Here is a 12310-nt window from a genome sequence, read left to right as displayed (position 1 = left end):
AATTAAGGATTGTAAAATCTCCTTGCAAGATTCTCAGTACAAATAAATGGCTTGAAAGAATGCTACATAATATAGCATAAAAATCCCAATAATGAAGTATTTCTTTATTAGAATAGAACATATCATGTTAAAATACACCACTTTTCCAAATGAGCTACAATATGCATCATTAAACTTGCAGAAAATACAGGCTTGTTAGACATGCTTAGTAGGCTATAGTACATCCTGGGTTTCCAAAATAACCTTAACGCTTCCAGTTCCAAGAGACAACATCACAGCCTCCAGGAATATAGAGTGCCTTTGGCAATCAAAAGTCAAAAGAATCAGCAGAAATTTCCTGAGAGGAAGAAAAAAAATGTATATATATACACACATATACATACACACACACACATTAAGACAGGAAAAAAAATCTTTTAGTGATGAACTTCAGAAAAAAATGGAGCCCAGAGAGAAACAACTCTAGTTGTGTTTTAAAACTGTAAAATTGTTGGCTTGTAACCATGTATGTTAACAAATACAGTCTACAAGAATTAAGACTGGGGTGGCTTTGCCCTTGAGCAAATGAAAAAAGACAAGATGGAAAGAAATGAGCAGCTAAAGATAATTTATGTAAGTTTAGGACTTCCTCACCCTTTGTTATAACAAGTCCTTCTTCATTTGAGAAAGAATGGGCTTGTCAGCATAAGTCACAAGCCAAAAAATCACTTTTGTAAGAAGTGCAAATAAATGTTTATTTACCAAGAAATTGTCATAAAAATCTAAAATCACTAAGAATATTGTGTGAATAGCATCTCCTAGATTGTGCAGCACACAGTTTATACAATCTGAGGCACTTCTCCGGAGTATTCAAATTGTCACCAGCATCCATAGAACGTGGTATACCACAAGGCTTCTGCTATTCCTCCCAAAAGATGATCCATACATGCTTTGGCAAAAAGAGTAACAGGATACAAAAAAAAAAAAAAAAAAAAAAAAAATGTAATTACTCATTGTCTAGAGCAGTCCATGGGGTTGCTAAGAGTCAGACACGACTGAGCGACTTCACTTTCACTTTTCACTTTCATCCATTGGAGAAGGTAGTGGCAACCCACTCCAGTGTTCTTGCCTGGAGAATCCCAGGGACGGGGGAGCCTGGTGGGCTGCCATCTATGGGGTCGCACAGAGTCAGACACGACTGAAGCGACTTAGCAGCAGCAGCAGCAGAGAAAGTACACATTTTGTGTTACTCTGTAACCATTATAGTAGAAAAAAGAAGTCGCCCTCTCATTTTTGATGTCTGCCATAGATTGCCAAAAATGTATACAAATTCTTGGCATTTCTTCCCAGGAAGAGGTGGGAGAGCTCCTTCTTTGAGTCTGGGTTTGGACACGTGATTTGCTTTGGCCAGTGGGACAGTAGCAAATACAACAGAATCAGAGACCTGAGAAGTGCTTGTGCCCTGGGGTCTGCCCTCTCTGGCTGGGTGGATGCCTTCTATCCTGTGTACAAGCCTGGGCCAGCCAGCTGGAGATGGAGGTAGTACATGGAGAGACATGTGTTTTTTAAGTCAGTATATTATGGGGTGGTTTGTTATGTAGCAAAAAGTAACTGTTACAGTGTCTCAAATAAGAAAAGCCTTGCCCATTATCCCATCAGTTATCTAAGTAATAAAAGCTGGGTCAAGTCATCTCTTTTCTTTGGGAATCTGTCTATGTCAAGTCCACAAAGCTTGTTTGGGAAGACAGCTTTTTTGGGGTCACTCTTCATCAGATTAGGGTGAATGGTGGTTTCAGGTACTTGAATTTTTTTAAGGAAAAGGAAACTTCTTAGCAAATAGCAAAAGAAACGAGCATAAATGCTCACCCTTAACTTCAGTAGAACATATAGGTGATTTTTAAAAGACTTGATTTTTTAATATTTGAAAATTATCCCACTGTTTATTTTAAAATTGTGAAATCGTTGGCTGCCAAACATGCATGTGAACAAACACGACCTACAAGGATGAAGACTGGGGTGGCCTTGCCCTTGAGGATGAAGACTGGGGTGGCCTTGCCCTTGAGGATGAAGACTGGGGTGGCCTTGCCCTTGAGCAAATGAAGAAAGACAAGGTGGGAAGAAGTGAGCAGCTAGGGATAACCTATGCAAGTTTAATAATCAGTTAATTACTTGAGGACCAGAAGAGAAAGGAATGCTTCCTAATCACTGAAAAGGAATATCAAGGTGGGCCACCAAAAGAAAAATGTCTTTCTCTCAGAAAAAGCCAATCTGATGCTATTCTAAAGAAAGAGTGCTAAGACTTCACACAGCAAAAAGGAAACCATAAGAAGAATGGCACCGGCAGACAAGGCTTGTGGTGGTTGGAGCTTTGGTTTTCAGAAAGAGATCTCCAGATCAGAAGTGTCATCATAAATTGCCAAAAGAGAGATTTCAGAAGGCTCTAGAGAGAATTGTGACGTGTAGTTTGGGGATTTTCAGGCAGTAGAAAAATTAGAAAAGTTCTCTGAACCTGTAAAATCAATGACAAGACTCACACTAAAAAGCATGCTTCACTGGGGTGGGACCAACAATTAACAAATCACACACACACACACATGAATAGTCCTCAAGTGGAGGAAGAAGAGTGATATTCATTGTCTTCTTCCTCCCGCCTCCTTTATTGCCTGTCTCTTTCCCTGTCTTCCCCTTTCTTTTATCTCTCTGAATTTTTTTTACTGGTTCCATGAATGGAAGTAAAAGACACAAGTATAGACGTTTGTATCAAATTAGCTTCTTTTGAAAGTATAGAAGTACAAATATTTGTATTGCATAGATTGTCACTGCAATGTAAAAAAAATAGTTTGAAGTTATGCCAAGGAGAAGATTGATCTACTGATCTGTCCACACACGTGTATATATCTGTGATATGTCTCACTTGTCATATTTCTTTCTTGTTTTTGTAAACATGTTCACTTCATTTCATTTTTGGGTCTCACTAACTTTTGGTTTTCTAACAGAAGAAACACATAAATATATAGAAACAGCATATGAAGAAGAGGCGAAGACAGACTGTATGGATTGAAAACTGAAAATCCTCCTCCTACTCTAATCACATGCATGTATCCTTCCAGTCTGTGTGTGCTATTTTCCATGCATTTACAAACCTGTACCATGCACTCTGCTATGATGAGTATTTCTGTAATGCAAATTAGAGCACCCATCGCTGGTAAACAGGGAAGTCATCAGTACAATGAGGAAGTCACACTGGTCCATATGTGAATAATTTGTAGGTAAGAGGAGCCAGGAAAATGGCAGCAGAATTATAAATTTGAGCAAAAAACAGTGTTTAGAGCTCAGTGTTGGAACTGGCAACAGGAGTCTTCTATCCATATTTTAAAAAGTACCAAGTGCAGCCAAAATCACCTTCTTAGAACAAACACCCCTCTAGCTGTCCATGGGGGCAGACTGCGCTGCAGTGCAGGTGAAGAGTAAGGGCCTGCAGAGCGTGAAGGGCTGTGTTAGAGCAGCTAGGGAACGCTTCTGCGAGAAGCGGCATTTGAGAAGAAACCTGGAACAGGTGAGAGAGAGAGCTAGAGAAGATGGGAGCAGGGCGGTTTTCCAGGCAGAGGGAAGAGCACTGAAAAGGCACCGAGCTCGGGAACAAACACAGGGTGTTCAGGGAAGTGCAGGAAGGTCAGCAGGGATAGACTGAACAGGGCAGACAGCAGCAGGATAAAACACTGGAGAGAGGAGCAGGCACTAAGCCTTAAACATAACTGCAGACTAAGATGAAGAATTTAGATTTTATTCAGCAGGTGCTAGGAAACCACTACAGGTTTCCAAGCAAGGAATGGATATATCTGTTTGTGCTTAAAAAAAAAAAAAAATCACCCCAGGGGCTGTGTTAGAAGTACTGTGGACAAAGAGTGAAACCAGGGAAACCGATGAGCAGCTTAAATAAAAGATGGTGATGCTTTGAACGATGGTGATACTAGAAGAGAATAGACGTTGAAGTCAGAGTTGGTAGGGCTCACACACAGATTGGAGGAAAGGTATGAGAGAAGGCGAGAAAGCAAGGAAGATTCCCAGGCTTGGACCTGGGGAAATGGGTGAATGGCAAGACCATTCATGATGGTGGAAGAGATTGAGGCAAAACAATTTTGGTATAAGCAGTGAAGTCAAGAGCTTTCTTCAGACAGTTAATTGTAAGATGCCCATTAGACATCCACATAGAGAACTGCAGATTTCAAGGGGGTATAGAATGGATACAGAATAAATATTCCTTGCAATAATCAGCTAAATCAGGACTAGTTAATGATTCCACATGTAAGTGATGTTCATCTAACCAGATCAATATCACAGAAAACATTTTTAAACACAGAAGACACAGAAAGGTTACAAAACGGAACATAAATACTAGGTTGCATCTGATCGGTTTGCAAGTTCAAACAAGGTAAAAATGGTCGATGAGACACAATGCGGTCAGCTTTCCCTTAATCGCAGGTTTCTCTTCTGTGGAATGGTGGGGCTTTGTTTCTGGCTGACCGTTTCCGGTCAGTCACTGTTTATTGTACCCACCCCCTCGAAGAGAAAACACTGACTGTACCTACCCCCTCAAACCACCAAGGCAGAAGAGAGCATATCCCATTACAAACCCTGGAATCTTTTGATTTAAAAGGGAAAATCTTTAACATGTTATTAAAATTACGCAAGTCTTACTAAAATTCTACCCTGCATAAAATAAGACTCTCAATTTCCCACTTTATATTAGAAAATCAGGGTATATTTCACAGATTTCCTACTATCATAATGTGTAAATGTCTACTCATGCATCAGAAAAGCAAACATTAAATGAATCAACTGACCATAAAACTGAATGGCTTTAGACTACCTCAGCTTGCCTTTGTGAAAACTGACTCAAATCCACTTTTCGTAGTGAGAGTAACGTGAACCAAGTTAAATAAAATGTTGAGATGAAAATTCGCCTTTTTAAGGCAAGATTAATTGAATGTGATTTCTGTCAATAGTAAGCCAGTTATCCACTTCATCTATGCTCAATCATAGTTGAAGAATATAACTATGACTGTATCAAACAGTCATCTTAAGCACGAAAAGTCAAAGTTACAAGACTCTTTGACTCAATCACAACCTGAGAACAGCTTCAAATGCTTTGTGAGACGTGTGTGTATGTGTGTGTGTCAGTGTATGTATGTACACTATTTTTTCCCTTCTGCGTTGTAGCCTAGTAATTTATAAAATGACATGATGCCACTTGATGGCAGACTCTGATGTTGCAAAATTTCTTCCCAATTCACAATGATTGGCCACTGATGATCTTGTTCAAAGTCAAAACCACCTCAGGTAGCCCTACAGCTGAGAATCACCAGGATGGAATTTGGCAGAGCAGTGCTGGACTGTCTCTGCCCATCTAGGGGCCTAGATGCCTCTCAGCAGCACAAAGTGTCTCTTTACGTGTCAGTTATCAGGAAAATGCATCAAAAGCCAAAGCAAGAGCTAAGCAGCTAAGCTTTTAATGGGAAAATCAGGAAAGAAATGGAAGAATTTTCCAAAGGAAAACAATACTGAAACTCCCTCTCCTTTGATAGTAAAATATTTATTTGCACCAAATAATTTTCTGGATGTAAAATTGATACTTCTGAACTGTAGTGTTGGAGAGGACTCTGGAGAGTTCCTTGAACTGCAAGGAGATCAAACCAGTCCATCCTAAAGGAAATCAATCCTGAATATTCATTGGAAGGACTGATGCTGAAGCTGAAACTCCAATACTTTGGCCACCTGATGCGAAGAACTGACTCATTAGAAAAGACCCTGATGCTGGGAAAGATTGAAGGCAGGAGAAGAAGGGGATGACAGAGGATGAGATGGTTGAATGGTATCAACAACTCAATGGATATCAGTTTGAGTAAGCTCCGGGAGTTGGTGATAGACAGGGAAGCCTGGTGTGCTATAGTCCATGGGGTTGCAAAGACTCAGACACAACTAAACTGAACATAAGACAACAAACTTAAACTCAATTTGGTGTGTGAATGTATGTGTGTGTGTGTATATGTGTGTGTGTGTGTGTGTGTGTATACACACACACAATGGCTTTCCCAATGGCTTATTGGTAAAAATCCACCCGTAACACAGGAGACACAGGAAATCCAGATTTTATCTCTAGGCTGGTAAGATCCCCTGGAGAAGGAGATGGCACTCCAGTATTCTTGCCTGGAGAATCCCATGAGGAGCCTGGCGAGCTACAGTTCATAGTGTCACAAAGAGTCGGACACAAATGAGCACACAGTGTGAAGATGATATATATGTGTGTGTATATGAGTGTGTGTGCGTGTGTGTATGTGCATGCATACCCGTTCATTCAGCACATATTCTGCAAATCAGACTTAGCAATTACGAAAACATCCAAAACTCAGATGCCAAAGATCATTCACTACTGCTTACTCATCTTTGGATCATCTGAGGTTTATTAGCAGGTGATCCTGGGCAGCAAGGTCCCATGTGTCCCTTGTGTTCATTGGCCAGCAAGCTGAGCAGGACATGGTCTTCTCAGATCCATGACAGTGAACAGGAAGACGGGCAGAGGCTCTGCGGCCAACGAGAGCCTGGACTGAGAGCTGCCAGCTGCCTGTCACCTCTAGCCAAAGCAAGTCAAATGGCTAAAGTGAAGATCAAAGTGTGTGGGATGGGAAAATAGACTCTGTTCCTTTAGTAGAAGCAGCTCCAGAGTCATAGGGCAAAGGGCATGGGTACAGGGAGGGTTGAGGATCATGGTCAACAACACCACCTACACCAGACCACCTATTCCTATTTTAATCTGAAGAAATATTGGGTTGGTCAAAAAGTTCATTTTTCTTAACATCTTATGGAAAAACATGAATGAACTTTTTGGCCAACCCAATAAAAGTAGCACGAGGTCATAAAACGTAGATTTGGGGGAGAGTTGAGTTCAAATCCTTACTAGCTCTGGCCCATGAAGAATCAAAATAAGGCCCTTGCCTTATTTTCCCTTTGAGTAAACTGGAAATAGTAATACTTGCCTCACAGGATTCTGTGATTCTTAAAAGGCATATTTATAAACAGTAGTTGGTCCATCTAAATCTTCCAAAAAGTAGCGACACTCATTGCTATTATTGCTATCATTATCAACATTTTCATTGTTATTACTCAAACTTAGACATAGCCAAGGTTTTGAACCTATTGACCCTGGCCTCTATTCATTCACCAGATTATGCTTCTAGATGTGAGATGTGTACCTCTGACCACACAAGGAAACTAAATAGAACAAAATGAAAAGTATCCACCTTGTGTCCTGCATGATTCCTGCCCCACACAGCTCTTGGAAGGAGAATCTTTGTGGATTAAAATGTAGTGTCTAAAAAGGGAATTTTAAGGAAAGCTTTGTGACAATAAATGCAGAAAAGTTCTGCATTTATCAGAGACCTTCCTGCAGCCATTTCCCAGGTAAAATGAGTTGCTTTGCTTTCAGAGTCATTCATTTCTTTTGAAATCATTTGGAAAATAGTTGCTTGGAAGGATCAGTGGTTGAATAGTTGGCTGGGTCTTTCTAGCTTTTCCTGGGTCATGCCTGCTTAGGAGACTTCACCCCACTGTGGCCCCAACCTTCCCTCATCTGCTTTGTTTCATATCCAGGGATGTTCCTGAGGTTCTCCTGGTATTTTACCCCTAAGATGTAGATACATGTGTGGCATATATTCTTGAGTCAGCTGAAATAGACCCAAATCAACCTTTTTTTCCCCCTCAATTGAGTGCATAAGTGAAGCTATTTTTATTTTTTGCACAATTACAGTAATTGTCTTAATTTTCTACTAAGCTAAATCTGTTCCTTTTCCACTGAGGTGGTACTTGAATGATAACAATGTGACAAATTTTTTAAAAGGACAATTTAGAGAAATTCAAAATTTTAATCTAAATGATTATCCAAAATAAATTCAATTAATGTTATTGACTTGTTTCAGCATTTGCAGAGTTTTCCATTCCCGTCTAGGCTTCATTTAAACTCAGTTTTCGGAATCTAGCAAAATTATGTTCTCTCCCATCACTGACTCAATGGACATGAGTTTGAGCTAACTCTGGGAGATGGTGAAGGACAGGGAAGCCTGGCGTGCTGCAGTCCATGGGGTTGCAAAGAGTTGGACATGACTGAGCAGCTGAACAACAAAATAGTAATAATGCTGCTTGTTTTTTTTTTCCTTCATATTTTACCTTCCAAATCTTTAATTTCTGCCATTATTGAATTATAATTGCAAAAACAGTCCCTTCTAAACCATGGTGTCCGTGTCCATTCAGGAAATGTTAGCTGAAGATCAGTGTGCAGAGTATTTTCGGCCATTTTACTAGAAGGTGTGGCTGAGGGCACGCCTGATGTACAAACATATTTCTACCTTGAGATCTATTCTTCCCTCTCCTTAGGGGTTCTCCTGGCCACTCCCCCTCATGCTGCCCCAGAGACAGAGGACTCAGCTACAGTGGGGCGAGGGTTCCCAGGAGTGAGGAGAGATGAGGGGAATCTCTTTTCTAGGCCTGGCTCTCCAGTCCCAATGACCTAGATGAGAACCAGTGTTGCCTTCCCATCCCGGAAATGCTATCAGCAGGACCTGCTGGGCTGGAAAGAAGGCTGTTTCCAGAGCAGTGCTTTCCCCAGCTGTGCTCTACTTCTAAACATAGCAGACCCCCCTCCCTGCAATGCCAGCCCCAGCTGGAGAGCCCACCTGCCTCTCAGGAGGCATTCACTCTGAGTAAGTGGCTGAGAGCAGCTGAGATGCCCTGCAGGAGCCGGCAGCTGCCACCGCAGCTTTGATCCCTCCAGCTTCAGTGAGCAGCCCTGGCTCATTTTCACGAAGCCCAGACACTCCTCAAGGTGATTCAACCCAAAGGATCAGACGTGACCCTATGCTTCTGTTTTGATCCCCGGAGCATCTGAACAAGCAGTACAGGAAGAAGCTTTGTGATCAGCTCAAAGGGTTGATCTTTGTGGAGTTCCAGCTCGTGAATTTCTATCAGGGAGAATGGTTCTGTTCTCCGCTTGTACCATGAGCCCAGTGTTGTTATTATTTGCTCTTTTCTAAGCTTTACAGACAAAAATTCAGTCTGCCTCTTGGGGATGCTACTTTTCTTTAAGACAAGAATTGTATTTTCCTAGCATAAACGTACATACAGGTTTTGTAATAAAAAACTCCTGCAGGTATTCGCTGATGTTTCCCTTCTGGCCTAAGCTGTTGGGTGTGACTCGTTTAAAAGCTGTCAAAATGACATAAAACAGTTATTAAAAGCACTAGCTGCCTCACTGCCAGAGGGCAATATTGTTCCATAAATAGTCTGCTTCACAACAGTGCCCAGAGCAAGGCTAAGCCATCGGACCTAAGGGCAGAAGGCATTTTAAACCCACAGTCAAGTGCGATCATCGGGTCTCACACAGAAGTACCTGGAAACAGTTTTTGTAGCGGTGATTTGGGCAATAGGCACAAGTGAAACCTAGGCATTTTCAGTATCTATCTGATCACCTAAGTGAACATGTAATTGCACGATGAGTTTTTCACGGCAACTCAATTAAACATGTAAATTACTGTCAAACGTTCCCAGCGACCACAGAACATACTCGGTGTCCAATGTCATTATCCTCCATCAGGCGTATGTGCATCAGAGTACACACTTCTGTAATTAAATAGCGATTATTTTTACTTCTAGTCCCATTAGTAATATTGAACATCTGAACTCCTATATTGCCTTCCTTCATTTTTGGCTTGGATTCATAATATGTTTAATGAAAACACACTTTATGGCATCAGTGGGTTCCCACAGAGCTAGCTTTTAGCATATTTGTTGTTGGAAAGGTAGGGTGACTAGCAGCCCTCTTAAAATAGAATCACAAGAATGTGTTCATCTGCAATGTCTCTTTGAGAGTCTTAACCCATAGCGAACACTGAGAGATGAGCTACTGGTAGTTTACACAGGATATTATCAACATTAAGAAATAATATCCAACAGGTATTGGGTTGGCCAAACATTTTGGCCAATTCAGTATTTACCAATAATATTTTTTAAGCAATTGTCTATCCTGAAAAACCGGCGGTAACTGTTTCTTCTATTTAATTTACAGCATTCCTTGTAAAAAGTGGTGCTTCCCTGGTAGCTCAGATGGTAAGAATCTGCCTGCAATGCAGGAGAACTAAGTTTGATCCCTGGGTCAGGAGGAAGCCCTGGAGAAGGGATTGGCTACCCATTCCAGTATTCTTGCCTGGGGTTCCACGGACAGAGGAGCTTGGCAGGCTATAGTCCAGGGGGTGGCAAAGAGTTGGATATGACTGAGTGACTAACACTTGAGAACTTCAACCAGTAAAAAGTGAATGGAGAAACTGGAGGCATTATTTTGAGGACCTTTGTGTGTGAGGGTTGGCAAGGATGAGAAATAAGGAGTCAAAACCTCATGGAGATACTTCCTAGAGTGGATGGTCAGTTTTCAGTCCTTCCAAAAGAATTTAAGTAATGAAGTCTCATAAAATATTTGTGATAGGAAAAAGAATCTTCTCTGATAGAGGACAGTAGTATTAACAGCATTCTCTGGGTTCTAGGCAGAAAGAGAAGCCCAACAGAATCAGAAGAAACCTGGAGCTGTTGAATATTACTGATTTAGCCAAATGAGATGGAGCCAAAACAGTCCATTCAACTGGTCTACTTTGATCTCTCCTTCTACTGATAAATAACTACTCCTGTTTTACAACTCATTTCAATCACTTAGTAGCAATGCTACACAAGTTTTGAAGATGTGAAGTCTACAGATTTCCACAGGGTATTCCTTTCATTGTTTTGTTTTGGTTTTAGTTTCAAAAAATTATGCAAAGAGAATGTGTTCTGAAGTTCCAAAGGATTTCAAAAATCAAACCAATCCAATCAATTTCTCCATAATTGGCTTTGAAGAAACTGAGACAAGAGCAATGCAAACAAAGCGCTTTTAAATAAATCATAATTACCCAGGCAAATGTCGCCAATAATTTGAAGGTTTAATCAGATGACTGACAATTTGAAAGCCCTCTTGCATTTGCTAATGTGACAGGTAACACGGATGCAGAGTACACAGCCCTTGTAGGGACAATTCAAGTGTCAGGGGGAGAGGCTGGGGTAACTTCTAAATTGATTCAGACTCAGAAAACTCTCATACCAGGAAACTGTTTATGCATTTACCTTATTATTTAAAGACAGGCATATACATGTAACATTTTAAACTGTTTTTTAAGCCTTTGAGTTGATCTGGAATGGTTGCAGACTTTCTTTTCCCCTCCAGATGATAAGCTTTTTTGTGCACAACAAGCAGCAGGTGTTGGTTTTGCAAATTCAGAGCCTGTTACCAGTTTCCCCCCACAACCCCTTTCCCTACACCTATTTTGAGCCCATATCCTAATGTCTTCTCATGCCACCCAATATTCTATTTTCCAACTACAGAAAACCTCTTAAAGAGTTGCACTTCTGTAGTCCTAGAGGATGCAACCTTTAACAATGTTATTTTACTCCTTCTTGGTGTGGGGGGGGGGAGGTTAAAAATCAATACCGTATGTGACTTCCTTGTGATATATATATATATTTTTTTTTTCCTGGAACCAAGAAGCAAAGTACTCCACTTAGTGCAGTTTTAATTAAACCGAATACATTATAAAACACTCTCCTAATTTGCTTTGCCTAGAAAATGTTTTTTAAAGTGTTACAAATCAATCAACTAATTGAGCTATGTAGTAGGAAATGCAGATGGCATCTCGTTCCTCTCTTTTCACTCTGCCAACCAAGTGCCTCTTCAGAGACCGGGTTTGTGTTGGGGCTGGCAATTTACATCCCATGGTGGCAGCATGGGGTTGTGGCTTTAGCCAGTGCCAACAGTGAGAAGGAACAACACAAAATGCCCTGACCGAGGGCAGAGATGACACGGAGATTGTAGCAAGGCGACGGAGCTGGCATAGACAAGGCCCCAGCTACTGTTTGTTGTATGTTGGATCAAGAACAGGTAGTATTACCTGTCTGTACACAGAGTGGTTCAACAGGGAATAAAGTCCTATCTGCTTTGGGGATTTATTCTTTTACCCACAATTTTAATGCTGGGAGATGTTAGGGTTATGCTCCTGCTGTGCCCTTTCAGTCGAATTTCATAAATAATAGTTCAGTATGAGACACTGTACTGATGGTGGAATGACCTGCTAGCTGATGGACAAGACGAGACCTTTGCTTTTGAAGGACTTTCACTGGACAAATATTTACTGAGCAGATATAGCCTGCGGGTATGGGGCTTCCCCAATGGCTCAGAGGTAAAGAATCTGCCTGCAATGCAGGA

General features: G+C 41.0%; 1 long non-coding RNA gene across 1 annotated transcript; it reads left to right on the top strand.

The window, feature by feature from the left end:
* The first annotated feature begins 10141 nt into the window (after window positions 1-10141).
* LOC129625313 (uncharacterized) lies at window positions 10142-11031 on the top strand. The gene is made up of 2 exons (XR_008701336.1): window positions 10142-10445; window positions 10566-11031. It is a non-coding gene; the product is annotated as an uncharacterized LOC129625313 (long non-coding RNA).
* Window positions 11032-12310: the final 1279 nt, after the last annotated feature.

Source organism: Bubalus kerabau, chromosome 13 (assembly GCF_029407905.1).
Source record: "Bubalus kerabau isolate K-KA32 ecotype Philippines breed swamp buffalo chromosome 13, PCC_UOA_SB_1v2, whole genome shotgun sequence".
In the NCBI taxonomy this organism is placed as follows: domain Eukaryota; kingdom Metazoa; phylum Chordata; class Mammalia; order Artiodactyla; family Bovidae; genus Bubalus; species Bubalus kerabau.
This window is presented reverse-complemented; position numbering and strand designations above follow the sequence as displayed.